We start from the raw sequence: 14,032 nt of genomic DNA, 5'->3' as shown, positions 1-14,032 counted from the left end.
TTAATTTGCTAACAGGTTTATCATTTTCCAATTAGCACTTTTCTAAATCTATGAAGGGTGTGACAATGGGAACAGGTGACTGACTGCCAGGGTAACAGTGCAGAGTTTTGAATCACATAGAATCATAGCTGTTTAATCTCCAGAGACTTTTACTATGACTCATACATATTTGCTTCACTTCTCTGAGTAATTCCCTTTTGGAAGTTCTTTTCCAAATTGATACCACTTAGGGAAAATTAACATTTCTCACCCATTAATTATTTTGCTCTTTAATTATTTCATTAAGCTCTTTTATTAACAAAAAAATTGTGGTGTTCATCTAAATGTCAGAAGCAACCATAGCTACCTAAACACTTTGACTCCAGAAATATTCTGTTTCTATTTCTTCTTTTATTTTCCTCTTTTTAAAAAAAAAATAATGCAAAGATGCTGTACAGAGGGGTTACAGTTACATGAGTAAGGCAATGTGTACATTTCTTGTTGAACATTGTTACCCCCTCCTTTGTTGAGCAATGAACTCAAGTGGCCTAAAAAGCTAAGAGCCAACACGGATGCCTAAAGAAATAAGTGTACCTAAGAAGCATATATTACACAACTGTGTTAGGTGTAGGAAAACCCTATAATAGATATTGCTCAGGAAACAATCTATATTGTAAGAGGTATTCATCAGTCTAAAAAAGTCGTTACACAATTGTGTCATGGAAAGTCATCTATCCATCTGGATATATAAAATACAGAGATCATGTAATGACTCAAGGAGAAGAAACTGAAGTGAGAAATTTTGATTTCATAGTGGAGAGTAGACTAGTAATTCCTCCAAGGGTGATTGTAGGACCTTGACTTCTCCACTTTCTCTTTATTCCCTGGCTCATGATAGATGTGGTTTTGCTTTGCTATGCTCTCTCATCATGATGACTGACAGAACAACAAGCAAAAGCAATGAGGCCATGGGATCATACACTAGAATCTTCAACACTGTGAGCCAAATTGAGCCTTTTCTCTTTATAAATTGATTGTCTTGGGTATTCTTTTATGGGAACAGAAAGCTGACTAACAAACTGCTATACTAGAACTACAAGGAAAGGTGAGATGCAAAGGAGGAAACACAAGTAGAGAAATTTTAGTGAGAGATTTTGCACAGCAAATGGACTGGGAGACTAATAAGCCCATAAACTAGGAATAACATAAACTAGGAATACTGGTCCACTTGCCTTATGAGATTCTAGTATTATTGTGCATTTTAGCAGGAATAATTATAGACAAAAGCTTGTTTCACAATATAGATAATCCTGAATATTACTAGAAACATTGTTTTTGCAAGTCTTGCACTCATTACAGGAGATAATATTACTTGAATTTTTGTGTCTTTGCTATATGAATTATGTTGCTTGAATTCAACAAAGAGTCATTGCCTAACAAAGATTCATTGCCTGTATACAATGCCAACTACAAGCAACACACTTACTTTGCTCACTTATTTGTTTTAGAGAGGGATCACTTGATTTGGCCTGATGATACATATGCAAAATATGGTACAGGAGGAAATAGGAGAGTGATATGGCAGAAAAGAGAATAGGAAAAGAGTATAAAAGAACTTTTATTCTTGGACAAAAGTGACTCAGGACAAAAAGAAACTTTATTAAATTATGACAGAAAAAAGGGAATGGAGGAATTTTCTCTGGAAATTTCATTTTGTGAACACCAGGTATCCATATTTGAAAAGTGAAACTACTCAAAAGTAGTTTAGCATAATGGAAAAGTCTACTTTTTGTACTAAACAGAAAATTCTCAGGATTTGCTTCCTTGAGAAAAAGCAAAGTATAAAATATACAAATGACATTTCCAAAGAAGTCGATTTGTTTTAGTATAAATACGTTCATTTATTTTCTACCATTATCACACAACTTGAATTACATTTTTAATAAGTTATTTTACTGTAAAAATACTGTAAAGAGGAGTTACAGTTACATGAGCAAGGTAATAAGTGCAAATGAGTGCATTTGCTATCAAGCATTGTTGCCTCCTCCCCACACACACACAGTCTAAATTGTAAAATTCTTTTTTGAACATAGTGTCTTGTAAATCTCATTGTTACAATGCGTCAACCTGTATCCCTATTTAAACATATTTTTCCTTCCCCTCCCCAAATTAGAGAAGTGTATATACAAGACGCAGGACACCAACATCAAATACAGTGAAAACAGGGGTTATACTGGGGGGAGGAAAATACAAAGAAACAAAATTCACATGGCACATTATAAATACGTTAGAAACAATAACAAGAAAGAAAAAAAACCAAACCACTTGTGTCCCTATCTTGGGGTTCACTGAATTATGTTTTTTTCAAGGTCCTCCCCTTCTAACTTACTGTTAACACTCCATTTCTCTTTTTTAACTAAACAAAGGGCCTCTTGATAAAAAGTTGTCTCAATATTCAGCTTCTTTCATGTGGCAGTCGTTTATGTTGATTCTTCAGGTACTTATTGAATTCATACTTGAATTAGATTTGGTCATATACAAATTTGGAATTGCCACTAGATGGAGAACTCTTGATGGATTCTACAAGTGTCTCACAAATGTTGATAAAAAATGTGTTGATAGCTGGGTGCTGGTGGCTCATGTCTATAATCCTAGCTACTCAGGAGGCTGAGATCTGAGGATCGTGGTTCAAAGCCAGCCCATGCAGGACCATGAGACTCTTTTCTCCAGTTAACCACCAGAAAACTGGACATGGCACATGGCTCAAGTGGTAGAGTGATTGCCTTAAGCTGAAGAGCCCAGGGATAGTGCCCACGCCCAGAGTTCAAGTCCCAGGACTGACAAAAAAAAAAAAAAATATATATATATATATATATATATATATATATATGTTGAGTTTTGAGGAGTCTGAGTAAAACTAACATAGAATTTTGAAAAACATCCAGCAATTTGTAATCTATAATTGAAAATGGAAAATGTCCTGACATGGTCATTTGGGAGTTTTTTGTTTTTGTTTTTTGCAAACAAGTTCAGAAGTTATATTGGAGGTTTAGCATTTATATATTTCAGTGTTTTGTGTGTCTATATCTCGTATTACTTGAAATACAAGTAACAGTTCACAGTCTCTATTAGTAATTAAAAATGGTGCCTTTATCATGTAGGTGTATTCTATCTTGAGATTTAGGCAATTTCTCTTTCTGTTATAGCATCTTCCTTAAGTATACCTTTAACTAATGGAAAAAATCAAAGTCTGTGACATGGCCCAATTATTATAATATCAGTAGACAGAACAGCAGAAAGCACAGTTTTCTTATTTCTATGACAGCCACATTTGAAAATCTCTCATTTCTAAAGAGACCCCCAAAATGAGAGGACTTCAGGACATGAAGATCATAATTTTTAAGTGCAATTGATATTTACATTAATAATACTTCTTGCCCAATATAAACATTTATATTAATTTCCATATAATCAGAAGAAAAGAAAATCTTTAGCTAGGTAGTTATGGCTCACACCTATAATTCTAGCTACACAGGAGGCTGAGATATGAGGATTGCAGTTCAAAACCAGCCCAGTTACAAAAATTCATGATAATCTTTATCTCAAATAAACTACCAAAAAACATGTGTATGTGTGTATACACACACATATATACATATATATACACATATATCTGTGTATAATCTAATATAATACATAATATATTAAATATATTATATATATTATATTCCTGAGCTCTTCAGTTCAAGGCAAGAATACATTATGAATATATTATGTTTTATATATTATGTGTGTGTGTCTGTGAAAATGGAACAATGTTCAGGAACAAGTTGCTCATGTCTCCAACCTTAGCTATTCAAGAGTCTGAGACTGAGGATTGTGGTTCCAAGTCAATCAGGGTAGGCTTCTTATCTCTTATCTCCATTAAACTAACCCCCCTCCCTGAAAAATAGCCAGAATTGGAGCTGTGACTCCAGTGGTAAACTACTAACCTTAGACAAAAAGTGCTCAGTGAGAGGGCCCAGACTCTTGAGTTCAATCTCCAGAACCAGCATAGGATCACACACACACACACACACACACACACACACACACACACACACACACACACACACACACACACAGAGGAACAATGCAGCTTGTCAGAGCTGGTTTGGAAAGAAGAGAGGAAGGAGAAGGTGAGTAGTTGAGTCTAATTAAGCAAATTGTATGCTTTAGGAACATGATGTAATAACCCATGGGGCCCGGATAATCATCGGGGCCCACTGTGTGGCACGTGGCCGGGCCTGCTGGAGGGGGCGGGGCATCAAGAGGCCAGATTCACTGCTCCCTGTTGGAGCAGGCACCACCAGAGGGCGGGCATCCCTGGGAAGGAGTGGGGCAAGCCGCTGAAAGGGGTGTGGCATGCTACTGGAGGGGTGGAGCGTCAAGCCCCACATGGTGAGCTGTCAGGAAGTGATTGGACAGTGGGCAGCTTGGGGGAGGAGCATAAATGGCAGTTGGAAAACCATTAGGGGAAAACCTTTAGAAGGAGCAGTAGGAGGAAACCATTAGGGGGTTAGTACAGAGTTAGCACGGAGGAAGGGGAGAAGTAGGAGTGGAGGGAGAGATGGCCGGAGGGGAAAGCCTGTCAGAGCAGGGCAGGCCTGTGGAGGACAGGGCAAGCCTTGGGAAGTCATTTGGGGCTTCTCAAGGAAGCTCTTCAGGGCCTCCTCTGGAGGTCATTTGGGGCCTTCCTCTAGAGAGGCCCAAGAGGCCTCCTGGATCAGAGCAGTCCTGTGGAGAGTGGAGAGGCCTGCAGAGGAGGAGGAAGGGAAGAAAAGGAAAAGCCTTCCCCTTTGGAGGTTTGGAGGTTTGGAGGTCTGGGGTTGGAGGTTTGCAGATCAGCTAATAAAGGTCGGGGGGGTCAGGACTGCCTATTGGAGGCTTGGAGGTTTGGTGGTCGAGGCTGCTCTTGGAGCTCAGGACAAGGTAGTCTCAAAACCCCTTTCTGGTGTAAATAGTGTAGATAAACTTGTTTTGTCCACCTCTCACTGTCTGTACTTCGATGGATTGTCTCGCTCTCCATAGGTCCTACGCATGATAAGATGAACACCCACAGTAAAACTAAGGGACACTAATAGTAATGTGGGAAACAATAAGACAATAAAACATACTCCAATCCTCAAAAAAGTACAAACATAAATAAAAGTATTCCTTTTACTGATTAGAAAAATGAAATTTTATATGGAATTAAAAAAAGAAACCCTGTGTTTCTTCAACTAATGTAATGCTAAGACCTACATCTACTTCTCAGCAATATGCCAGTTACTCTGCAAAACATGTCTAAAAATTGAAAGCTGTCAGGATTGATTCTTTAAATAATATCCTTGTTACTGAATGGAAAATGTACAGTTGGCTTAACCTAGGAGGGATTATGATGTAATTATATATATTATACACAGATACCCCAGGGTCTGTCTAGCAACACATACACGTGGATCAGCATCACTAAAAAGAAACAATGCAGTTTCACATACTGGGTGGATAAAATATTTTATATAATATTAATATAAGAAATGTTTTATACTAATTTCTTTGATAATGATTTTTCATAAATATTAAGTTATGATCTTTCAAAATATTAAGAAAAATTTAATAACTATGAAGGTTTATTCAACAAATGTGATAATTTTATGTGGTTCCTTGTAATATTATCCTTTCTGTAAGCTTTGGGTCTCTCAACATGTTGTTATAGTATTTTCTAACATTCTCTATGCTTGTGCTCACTTCTAGAGCATTTATTAATTTTACCTTTTCCATATCTGAGCTACTATCTCCCCATCCCAGCTGATGGAATGCTAATTCACTGTATCACTCATGATAAATAGTCTCATGCATATCCTCTCCCTCACTCTGATCAATCTCAGCTCACAGTTTTAAAAGCTCTTATAAAAGGATTGATCTCATTTGATCATTCTACAATAGATATGTTTATCAAATCATTATATTTTAGTTTATATATGTATGTATACATATACTGATATATACATATATACATGTCTATGTATACATACATAGTTTTTGTTTACACTTTCAAATAACCAAAAATATTAAAATTAAAAGCATACCATCCGAGCTCTTGTTAGATACATTTTATAACTGAGGAATTACATTTCAAAGACTGTACTTCCCACTACCTAGCTTTATATAAAGTCTGTTACTCTGTGGAGAAATCCATAGAGCAACATCTTGACTCATACCTTTTGACCTTCAAAAGGAGTCATGCATGCCACTTTTAAAGTAAGTTGTTGGTAGATTTCCAGATTTCTAATTGTGATAATATTAAAAAGGGAAGTATCAATCTGTCTCAAAGATGCAGTCTTAGATTAACATTCATAGTGTCTTTCTTTGGGTTATATCACAAATATATAAGATTGAGAATGTGCAAAGGTATCACCCAGTTAGTGCTTTTGGTAGGAATCATTCTGACATAGTTTAGTAGTGTTTTTGACCTGATTATCTCCTAAATATATCTGATCTTTATTCCATATAACACATAAGCTGCCATCACTGTTTAGATGTTCTGAAACTGTTTATATTCTCAACTACACATAGGTCCTAGGTCCCAGGAAATTTGTTATATTACTCTGAAAGGAAACTTCATGTTTAACAATTGTGTCCCATCTGTTGTGTGCCCAAAGGCACATGCTCTGACACTGCACATTGTACCTTTCAGACCAAGATATTTAGTTGTGGTTCAGGTAATACATGGGTTGTGCTATCACTGTAATATTAGTGTGAAATTAGCTATGGCTTAAAAACTGACTGTGCTTTAAGGCTTACACTTTTTTTCTCTGTGATTAAAAACACAAACATGAAAAAATGAATGAGCCTGAGTTAGCCTTTATACTGAGAAACTATTTAAATCGGATTAAAGCTCTCTATCAATAGCCAGAATGAAGAACAAAGCCCTCTATTTCAGTCACCTCATGCTGTATAAAACACTCCAAATTTCAGCAGCTTACAACAGCCTTTTCTTTTCTCTAGAATATAGTATTAGGGAAAGGCTTGGCAGGGGGGATAGCCCAACTCTGCTTCACTTCACAGTAGGAAGAGTTTATAGACTACAGGGGAAAATAATCTGAGGCCTTACATAGATTTTGCACGAGAGAAACTGTAGATTGGCATGTCAGTCTTCTCTTCATGTGATTTCTCTGTGGGAGTCAGTTTGGACCTCCTCTTCGTATGACCAATTAGACTCTCAAGCAACCAAGTGGTTATAGAATCAATCCCAATGCCGCAGTTGGATTAAGGGATCAAGAAAATGTGGTATCTATGGATATATACATATACCTATGTATAATATTGTAAGTGAAGTCAGGCCCAGAGAGACAAAGGAGACATGTTTTCCTTTAAATGTGAAAACCAGGTTTACCTTACAAATTTATAAGTAAATATGTAGGAGGATACAAAAGTGCGTTCAAATATATTAACTGAACTATGGCAGGTTCAAGGGAGAACTCAAATAGTATATATATTTCCTTAGAAAGGCAAAGTTCAAAAGCTGGGATGTAGCTCAGTGGCAAAGCGGTTGCCTAGCAAGTGCAACATCCTGGGTTCGATCCCCAGTACCAAAAAGGAAAAGACAAAAAAATACAATTAAAAAACAAACAAAAAATGAACCAGTAAGTAGACACTTAAAAGGGATGGGGGGGGGGTTAAGAGGAAAAGGACAGATAAATGAAGAGAAGGTAAAGGAGAGTGTGTAGTCAATTCAATGCTTATCCTACAAAATTAAGAGGAGTTGGAAAAAGGTTAGGTGAGAAGGTTGAAAGGGTGACACTGATCAAGATGCATTGTACTCATAAACCATTTTGTTAAATGACAACTGCTTTGTGCAACTACTTAAAGATAACCAAAAATAAAATTAAAAACAAAGCAAGCAGGAAACGAAAAATAAACCAAGCCAAATAAAAACCTTATAGTCTTTGTTTAACCTAACTTTGTAATTTCTTGATCTTGGATAGACCTATTAGTTTCAAGGAGAGAGAACATAAATCTTTAATATGGGAAAATTGGTATCACATGATAAGAAAAATGTACATCATAAAATACACCCTACTATGATATATTTTATACCAACAACATATATCAAATTATTCTATCAGCCTCTGTAGAACCTCCAGCTGGATTTAGGTTTTCTTTGAGCCAGTCCAGAGGAAACCAGAGTTAAGAATGACTCAGAGAAGCCCAGCCTATTGTTCCATCTCAGAATATTTCAAGTTTTTATTTATTTTATTATTATTTTTTTGGGTCCAGTTGTGAGGCCTGAACTCTGGGCCTGGGCGCTGTCCTTCAGCTCTCAGTTCAAGGCTAGTGCTCTACCACTTGAGCCACAGCACCACTTGCGGCTTTTGTCTTTTTGCTTATGTGGTGCTGAGGAATCGAACCCAGGGCCTCAGGCATGCAAGGCAAGCGCTCTACCACTGAGCCACCTTCCCAGCCCAATATTTCGTTTTAAAATCATGATTACTTCAAATTCGTATTTCTTAACAAAGACCTTGTCTGCATTTTGTCTGTGTCCTGAGACTTCACACAGGCTAAATTTGAAATTGATGGACAAATTAATTTGGTAGAGAACATTACAAGGCAGCATTCTGGCTGTAGCATAGATATTACTGGGGTTTTTTTTTGGGGGGGGGGGGGTTCGTTCGTAGGGCCTGAACTCTGGACCTAGGCGCTGTCCCTCAGCTCTTCAGCTCAAGGCCAGCACTCTACCACTTGAGCCACAGCACCACTTCCGGCTTTTTTCTTTTTGCTTATGTGGTGCTAAGGAATCGAACCCAGGGCCTCAGGCACGCAAGGCAAGCACTCTACCACTGAGCCACCTTCCCAGCCCCATTACTGGCTTTTTTTATTAACAAGTTTATAGTGGGAATTGTGAGCCCAAAGCAGAACAGAATGGTTTTTCAAACTTGAATTTTGCCATTGAAAGAAGAAGTTATAAATTTATGGCCAAGAAAAGAATGTGGCTGCCAAACAGATTGGTGCCATGTAAACTGAGCCAGGTGTTTTGCATTGTTCCCACAAGTAAGGTGCCTTGAGGACATCTGGAAAATTGGAGACCTCATTCCATCATCCATCATGGCCCAAGGCTGTAAAGGTTTTCACACATTTGAAAATTTTTGCTTTGAAAAGATGATCTAGTGTGCCCTGTCCACAAAGGCTTGTTGGGGAAGTTCTTCTTGGGGTTTAACCCATCCAAGCAATCAGATGTTACTACTGCCTTGATGCAACAGAGGCAGCCAGTGCTTGAGTTGGTGTTATAGATGGGCAGTATATATCTGAAAAGCCTTGTTTACATGTAAACAATGCAAGGGTTGAAGACTTATGGAGGAGTCCATCTGGGTTTCACAGGAAGGCTTGTAATGCCATGTAATGTGTACCAATGTTAAGATCTCTGCAGGAATCCCTGAAAAATGGATGTGTGATTTCGTGAACATGAGGCTGAATATGTAGTGCAGACCCTTAGAAGTTATAGAAATGCCAGAAACATGTACCATCTTCCAAGAAATACTACAGGCAATGAGCAGAACTGATCTAAGAGAGAGCCCATGTAAATTACAAATGATAAGGACATAGAGGTTAGGGTTTTCCAAGTCCTCTGGGGCCCATATATCTGAACCATAATGACTCCAAATGTTACACACAGAACCACAGGATTTAATGTTTGCCCTGCTAGAATTTGATCTTGATGATACCATATCTCCTTTCTTTTTGCCCCTGATTCCTCCATTTGTTGCTGAAAATGTTTACTCCATGCTACTGCTACTATGTATTGGAAGTATATCATATTTTTTTATTTACATGTATATACAGCTAAGCTGTTTCAGTCTCCAGTGACACTTAAATTGAACTACATGAGTGTTAGAATTGTTATAACTATGGATACTCTTTTGAGATGAATTTAATGTATTTTGCATTGTAAGAGGAACACGTGATTTTGGGTGAGAGGCATTTGGTATTCCTTTGAGGAAACATGGATTAGAATGGTTAATCTTCATTATAGGTTTATTGGATTGAAAAATGCCTACGACATTAGATACTTCTGGATGTATGCAAAATGGCCTGGGTAAGGAGGTTGACTAATGAAAAAAGTCCAACTCTGAAGGCCCTAGACTGAGATCTAAATGGAATAAAGAGACAAAAAGCAGAGAGCCCATTGGCTCAGACATCTATTCTTTCTGCTTTCTATCTTCCATGAGTTGACCATCCTTGACACTTGCTTCTGCTACTATTATGGTCTGCTGAACCACAGGCCCAGAAGTAACAGAGGCAAGCATGATGGACTGAAGCCTTTGAAGCTGTGTGTCCAAATATATAAATTCTCCCTTAGTTGTTTATGTCAGGTATTTATCACAGCAGTGAGAAAATGACTTATAAAAATTAGAAAAGATGAAGATTTTTTTTATCATAATCTTAGGGAAAACATTGCCTCAATATTTGATCATGCCAACAATTACCTTTACTTGGTATGCTTTCTGTGCTCCAATTGGTGTTCTTCATCTATTAATTTTATTAAGGAAATACTATAATTCCCTCCTGCCACTCTAGTGATATAGCTGGTTTCCAATGTGTTTCTATAGTTGATATTATAGTATCCTCCAATCTAGTCATTCATGGATTTTCTCTTGTACTGAGGTCTTCAAATGTGTCTTATACAATACATGTTTAAATTCTAAACTCCACATATCTCAGGTTTATTTAGAATTTTCAGTGAAAAAAAGTAAAAGGAATGTTGGAGAGTTCTTATAATTCTACAAAATATGCCATGCAAATGTGCAATGGTTTATAGTGCAGATATCTTGAGACTTGAAATAGATTGAAGGCTCAAATTTGCTTATTTAATCAAAAAAATATTAGGTATGGTTACAGGTAGTGTTCTCTCCATGGATTAGATAGTTTTTGCCTCAACTTAATTCTATTTTTTTTCTGCACTGACATCAATTTCTTCCTAATGTATGCTAAAATTTTCCAGGACCATGGATATGTTTTGATACATTTTTCATACATTTTTCTCTTTAATGTAAAACTAACTGGTACTTGGATCAGTTTAACTTGGATAAGTACTAAAAATACATGTGCATTGATGCATTTCTGTGGGGAATGGAGAGGGAGAGAGGAGACAGAGACAGAGAGAAAGAAAAAACATTTTATGAAATCAATTTTCTATTTAGGTGTGAAAGAGAAAATTTGGCAAAGAAAATTTAACTGTTAAAGTATGTTGGCTAATTATAATTTACACTATTATTGATTCTTCAGCCACTAAAAATGTCAAGAAAAACCAAGTACAAATACTATTGCAGCTGAATTAAAATTGATAATAAAATCATAAAGAAATATCAAGAGAGATGCACAAAGACACTCTATGTGAGTTTCTTTTTTAATATTAAATATATTTTTATTGTAAAGATACTGTACAGAGGGTTACAGTTACATGAGTAAGGTAATAGTACATTTATGATATCTTATCCTTTAAATTCCATTTCTCTCATTGGAATTTGTCAATTACCTGATCATTTTATTAAATCTATCTATCTATCATCTATCATCTATTTACCTATATATCTATCTCTATACATGTATATAGAATAAAAATATTTTTCTGTTTTGATAGCCTTAGTTTTCTGATAACAATAATAGACAATTATTCTATCTTTTCCATCTTAGAATAAGAATATTGTAAATCTCCTTTTTTACTTTATGCCTCATTCCATTATTTGGTTTAAAGACAATATTTAAGCTCTGGGATTCATTTTTTTTTAATTTTTATAAGTTTTTTTTATTGTGAAAATACTCTACAGAAGTGTTAGAGTTACATGAGCAAGGTAATGAGTACATTTCTTATCAATCATTGTTGTGTCCTCCATTGTTTTCCCCAACCTATCCCTTCCCTCCCATCTCCACAACTAGACTACACTCATCCCCCTTAATTGTAAAGTTCATACATCTCATTGTTATTATCCTGTTATGATTTCCACAGTGTTTCCTCCATCCTATTTAAATTAAATCCAATATCTCAGAAAAATATAAACCCATGAACCCTCTCAGATATGTACTTGATTTCATTTCTGTTTCTTATATAGTTTGACAAATTTCAAGTGATCGTTTCTTTCTTTCTTTCTTTCTTTATTGTCGGTCGTGGGGCTTGAACTCTGGGCCTGGGTCAGATAAGGTGATGTTAGGGAAGTGAACCCTAAGATATGTACTCAATGTTTTTTTTTCTTTCATGTGATTGTTTCTAACACATAAGATTATTTCATTGTTGCTTTGTATGTCCCTCATCCACAGTATAACCCCTGCTTTCACTGTATTTTAGGTCGGTATAATTTGTGGAAGGGATGGGGAAAAACAAATCGTTTAAATAGGGATACAGGTGGACCCATTGCAACAATGAGATGTACAAGTCGTTATGTCGAAAATGAACTTTACAACTATGGTACGGGGTGGGGGCGGGGAGAATTGGGGGGTCGGAGGGAGGATGGAAAGGGATGGGAAGGGGAAACAAAGGAGGAGGCTACAATGCTTGATAAGAAATGTACTCATTATCTTGCCCACGTAATTGTAACCCCTCTGTATAGTATTTTCACAATAAAAAAAAAGAAAAATGTATGTACAAGATGCAGGGCACCGGAATCAAATAGAGTGAAAACAGGGGTTATACCATGGGGGAAGAACATACAAAAGAAACAAAAAAAAAAATCACATAGTGGATTAAAACAAGAGTGACAAAGTTTAAACGTCTTGTGTACCTATCTTGGGGTTCATTCTTTTTAGCCTCATCTTATATGGTCATATATCCACAGCTTTTGACCTTTTCTCCTAGGTAAGATTATCCTAGTCATATACTAGTTATTGCAAATAAGGGAAAGGAAACCATCGTTTTCCTTATCTATAAGTGATAATATATATTATACATATTCCAAATTATGGATTTAAGGTGCAAGCATTCAGTATCTGTTATAGGGACTTACAAAAACAGATTCCAAAAGTCTACCTACAATTAATGAGAACGCACTATAAACAACATATTTCTTCCATCCTAATCTGTTTTTGTTACACTCCAAAATTCTTCCTTTCTATATTTTTAGTAAATAAACTTACACGTCTTGAGATAAATTGCAAATTACGAAGGCAATTCATTATATTTTAGTGGGCCAAATACTTGCCTTTTCTCCCTCAGAAAGCATCTCATGACTAATACAACTGTTATCTTCAAAAGTCTCTTTATCATGATTTATTTACTTTACTAAAAATATATTGAGCACATTAAGTACCAAAGATATCAGAATGCTCATGGAATAAAGATGTAAACTAATACAATCTACAGTGTGCTAGCAAAAGATACATTATTATGGAATGAAATTTGCTTAATTTCGTTTTAAAATCCAGGTTTTGTTTGTGTACATTTAAAAGCAAAGTATTTCTACCATTACTGCTATTGTTTTTGTACAAACAGATGGAATTGATATGATTCTAATAAAATTCCTTTTTCTCTAAGGTAGCATAAGATGAAATAAGAAAAGTACTGAACAGACTAAGCTCTGAAAAAAGATTAAAAATTAAAATGCATAAATATTTTTCCGCCCTTTGTTAAATGTCACAAAGTCTCAGGAGGTCTGGAGTAAACTAATAAGAAATTCTGTACTAGAATTTCCAAGTCTTGAGCAATTGAAAGGAGTTTATATGCACTTCTCTGTGTAGAGCTATAAAACATCACAAATTTCACAAGTTTTATTTAAATGAACAACTTTGCAAATTTGGAGATTGATGTCTGTAATCAATGTCATCATTTTGCGGACTATAATAATTAAAAGCAGCAATCTTTTCTTGCTCATACATTTTTTCATGAAATTCTGAATGAGTATATGAATTTTAAGCATGTATTACTTTTCACTTATTTATATGTAAGATATGATTTATTTGAAGAACATATAAATGAACAGTAATACTATTTGAATTTACAGTTAAAATTATTTCTACTTTGCTACCTATTTCTGGTCATCTAGGT

The sequence above is a fragment of the Dipodomys spectabilis genome, unplaced genomic scaffold, assembly GCF_019054845.1.
Source record: "Dipodomys spectabilis isolate Male_0828 unplaced genomic scaffold, ASM1905484v1 ptg000137l, whole genome shotgun sequence".
Lineage (NCBI taxonomy): Eukaryota > Metazoa > Chordata > Mammalia > Rodentia > Heteromyidae > Dipodomys > Dipodomys spectabilis.
This window is presented reverse-complemented; position numbering follows the sequence as displayed.